Here is a 4,786-nt window from a genome sequence, read left to right on the forward strand (position 1 = left end):
CGCCGTCCAAGGAGTATAAATACTCGGGCATGGGCCCAGCTTGCCCAGGACATTTTGTAAACAGTAACTAGTGAAAGATAACTAGGCCTCCATGTTTTGAAACAAGTTGATTAAAGCCTTGCTTTATACTCGAACCAAGTGCGTAGTGAGTTTTATTACATCAGCATGTATTTTTATAAGGTCCTTCATTGCGCAAGTGTTTACTTCATCCTGAAGCTGACCTTTGCCGTCGACTCAGCCTTGGTTCAACAGTTGAGTGGTCACTGCTTTAAAATTGCCTCGTACTTCCCTGCTTAACAAACAAAGACTAAAGGCAAACATCACTGCAATAGTCAATAGCAGTATAACATTAGTAGCATTTAGGACAATCTGATTAGCTCTTTCCTTACAACAGGCTCCATAGACCAGCTGGTCTTTTCCTGTCCATCATTTTTCATACGGTCCTTTAAAGCCTTTGGCTTAGTGGTAGCATTCAGACCCCTGAGCCAGAGGTGAAGGGTTCGATCCCCACGCCAGACAGTCCCGGTGAGTGGAGACTAGAATATCGTCTCTAAATGCTGGGTTAACATCCAGCGGGATGCTCACCTCGGGACAGAGTGACCACTGGCTCGGGGGTAGTAATCCCACCTCGGATGGTGAAGGTTCAATCCCCACGCCAGAAAGTCCCACGAGTGGAGACTGGATGCTGGCTCTGAATACTGGGGTACTTGCATCTGATGGGTGCGAGTAGCCCCCACCCCATTGTAAACGGTAGGGGGGACTCTTTAGCCCACGTTACAGACCACCTGGGACAGAGGTTCCCGAATGGTTTCTTTGCTGAGCCCCCCTTCAAGCATGCACATTCCGTGTGCCTCTTTCTAAGAAGCAGTGGCCCCGATATTAACGGGGAGGCGGGGAGGGTGCGGGGGGATCGCAGTAGCACGGGGAAAACCCAGCAAGGACAATCTTAATGGCAGGGCTTTGTTCAAATAATCTGCTGCTGACTCCCACCCGACAGCCGGCCAGATTGACAGCCTGGTCAGTGGGCAGGGGCACAGACAAGTGGCAGGAGGCCGCAGCCTGGGACCCGTGGGGACGTCCCCCGGCAGTTAGTGGAGTTGGGGGGGGGGGGGACTTGCCGCGATCGGGGGAGGGGAGGGGGGAATCCTGAGGCAAGGGAGGCCCAAGGCCGGAGGAGCACTTCTGCCCCACAAGGAAACCTGAAAAATAAATGTAAAACCTACCCTCTGGGCCTCTTGTGACCCAGCATCTGTCTCCAGGTTTTGCCTGACGGAGGAGTCGGCACTGTTACCCCCTCCCACCCCTCCCCTGCTCAAGCCTCAGGCCTCAGGATGATATTGCAGATCTCGATGACATCGTCAGACCCGATCGGCATATTTAAAAAGGGATTCCACTTCCTTCCGGCGGGTGGCCTGCTCAAAAGAGCCGGTTAATGTGGGGACGCGGCGGGAAGGAAGCGTGTTCAATGGGGGTAACTGATATCTGTTATGTGAACTGCTCCCCCCCACCTCCCCCTCCCCCCACAAGCCTGGTTTCCGCCAGGTGTGGGCAGTTAAAATCGGGGCCAGTCATTTTGCAGAGAACAAGAGGATTTTATTTCCTCGGCTAACTTGGCTTTTGGCTCAAAGCCTCTCATCCAAGCGCCAACAAAAGACTGCACAGGCTCTTCTCACAGCCCCTGTACTCTCAGCTAAGGGTATTCTCGCGCAATAAATGATGCTTTATTCCTCAGTGATGAGCATTGGTCACCCTGTGCCAAAATATTAATCGCATTCTCGAGTGGAGATGTCTGCATAATTTGTATCGAATCCTCTCTTCCCACAGGCCTGATAACAAACTCAGTCATTACTACACAAAGTGGAAATGGTCCAAACTCTCATTTGCAACATCGACAGCACAAATGGGCACATTCTCCATCACTCAGCACCACGAGGGGAACTGTCACTAAAACACTCCAAATAAAAAATTCTATCAAGTTCTGTTATTGTACATTATTATTGCAACAGTCTTTGCAGATCCACAATCGTGTAAACATTATCCACATAAAACTACAGCCATGCGAAACTTAAGGCAGTGACGGCAGATTTTTAATTCACCTAAGCCTTACTTCTAATTTTCTAGCCTTACCTCATGAAGGTACCAATTTGCACTGGGGTACAGGTCCATAGGCCCCCACCAGGCCTCCTGCATCTAGTCCAAGTGACCATTGTTCACACTTTAGCCTGGACAGTGTGCTGGGTCTCTTGCTAGAGATGGTCTCTTGATAGGAGGTCTCTTGATAGGGCTGATCTCATGCTAGGAACAGCCTGCAAGGGTGGTAGAGGCAGAAACCCTCATCACATTTAAAAAGTACTTGGATATGCACTTGAAGTGCCGTAACCTACAAGACTATGGACCAAGTGCTGGAAAGTGGGATTAGGGTGGATAGCTCTTTGTCGACCGGCGCAGACAAAATGGGCCAAATGGCCTCTTTCTGTGCTGTCAATTTCTATGATTCTATGAATGGTTCCTTGCTAGGGATGGTCTCTTGATAAGAGGTCCCTTGCTAGGTCTGATCTCAAGTTAGGAATGGTTCCTTGCTACGGATGGTCTCTCCTGCTGTCACTTGTAGAGAAGTGGACAAAAAACAGAGAAAAAGCTTTGAAGTAAAATTAGACGAATGAAATGGATTTGAAGCTCAAACCCCACAATTGTGGCTCCATAGTTCAGTGATTAGAGCTCTGGTCTTGTAAACCAGGGGTCACGAGTTCGATCCTCGCTGGGGGCTTGTCACGATTTTTACCCCACATTTATAAACATAAATTGAAACAAAAGGAACTTTTAATGTGTCAGCTGTGGCTCAGTTGGAAGCACACCTCGCCTTTGAGTCAGAGGGTCGTGTGTTCAAGTCCCACTTCAAAGACTTGAGCACAAAATCCAGGCTGACACTCCAGTGCAGTGCTGAGGGAGTGCTGCCCTGTCGGATGTGCTGTCTTTTGGATGAGATGTTAAACCGAGGGCCCGTCTGCTCTCTCAAGTGAATATAAAAATTCCTATGGCACTATTTCGAAGAAGAGCAGGGGAGTTCTCCCCAGTGTCCTGGCCAATATTTATCCCTCAATCAACATCTGATCATTATCACATTGCTGTTTGTGGGAGCTTGCTGTGTGCAAATTGGCTGCCGCGTTTCCTACATTACAACAGTGAATAGACTCCAAAAAGTACTTCATCGGGACATCTGGTGGTCATGAAAGGCACTATAAAAATGCAAGTCTTTCTTTCTTTCTTATTCTAAGCAAACAGCAATCTAGCCCAAAAGTAAAATACTGCAAATGCTGGAAATCTGAACTAAAAACAGAAAATGCTGGAAATGCTCAGCAGGTCAGGCAGCATCTGTGGAGAGAGAAACAGAGTTAACGTTTCAGGTCGATGGCCTTTCGTCACCGTTTTCCTCAGTTAATTTTCCTCACGTGCCCTGGTAACCTTCCCCAGAGGGGCATGCCTCCAGTTTAGGAACCCCTGTCCTCGGAGAAGATGCTCTGAAGATAAAAACCGTGACCATGAGGAGGGCAATAGGGAACCATTGCAGCCTCTCTTCCCCAGTAAGTGGCTCAAGAATCTTGTGTGAGGCTTTTGTTTGAACTGCCCTGGGGCAGAACACAATAGATGGACGGATATTTAAAGCTGACCAGATGCAAATTTTCTCTCCATAGTCTTGGTTTCTTGGCCAGTAAGAGAAGTCATTCCAAACCCAACATTCCAAACCCAACATTCCATGCCCCAACATTCCGTGCCACAACTTTCCATGTTCCACTAGCACAGGATTTGGCAGAGCCATGTGATGTCAGAGTGACTGAAGAGCAGACACAGGGTAAATGGAGGGGACACAGAGAGATAGGAGGGGAGACAGAGTGATAGGAGGGAACATGAGAGATAGGAGAGGTTATAGAGTGATAGGAGGGGTCACAGAGTGATAGGAGGGAACATGAGAGATAGGAGAGGTTATAGAGTGATAGGAGGGGCACAGAGTGATAGTAGGGGAGACAGAGTGATAGGAGGGGCCACAGAATGATAGGAGGGAACATGAGAGATAGGAGAGGTTATAGAGTGATAGGAGAGGTCACAGAGTGATAGGAGGGGTCACAGAGAGATAGGAGAGGTTATAGAGTGATAGGAGGAGTCACAGAGTGATAGGAGCGGTCACAGAGAGATAGGAGAGGTTATAGAGTGATAGGAGGGGTCACAGAGTGATAGGAGGGGTCACAGAGAGATAGGAGAGGTTATAGAGTGATAGGAGGAGTCACAGAGTGATAGGAGCGGTCACAGAGAGATAGGAGAGGTTATAGAGTGATAGGAGGGGTCACAGAGTGATAGGAGGGGTCACAGAGAGATAGGAGAGGTTATAGAGTGATAGGAGGAGTCACAGAGTGATAGGAGCGGTCACAGAGAGATAGGAGAGGTTATAGAGTGATAGGAGGGGTCACAGAGAGATAGGAGAGGTTATAGAGTGATAGGAGGGGTCACAGAGTGATAGGAGGGGTCACAGAGAGATAGGAGAGGTTATAGAGTGATAGGAGGAGTCACAGAGTGATAGGTGCGGTCACAGAGAGATAGGAGAGGTTATAGAGTGATAGGAGGGGTCACAGAGTGATAGGAGGGGTCACAGAGTGATGGGAGAGGTTATAGAGTGATAGGAGGAGTCACAGAGTGATAGGAGCGGTCACAGAGAGATAGGAGAGGTTATAGAGTGATAGGAGGAGTCACAGAGTGATAGGAGCGGTCACAGAGAGATAGGAGAGGTTATAGA

The 4,786-nt window shown here is 48.7% G+C and overlaps 1 non-coding gene across 1 annotated transcript; it reads left to right on the forward strand.

Annotated features, from left to right (window-relative positions):
* The first annotated feature begins 2,694 nt into the window (after window positions 1-2,694).
* Window positions 2,695-2,767, forward strand: trnat-ugu (transfer RNA threonine (anticodon UGU)). Its single transcript has one exon. It is a non-coding gene; the product is annotated as a tRNA-Thr (tRNA).
* Window positions 2,768-4,786: the final 2,019 nt, after the last annotated feature.

Source organism: Somniosus microcephalus, chromosome 27 (genome assembly GCF_052327205.1).
Source record: "Somniosus microcephalus isolate GS21.2 chromosome 27, FLI_Smic_1.0, whole genome shotgun sequence".
Classification (NCBI taxonomy): Eukaryota; Metazoa; Chordata; class Chondrichthyes; order Squaliformes; family Somniosidae; genus Somniosus; species Somniosus microcephalus.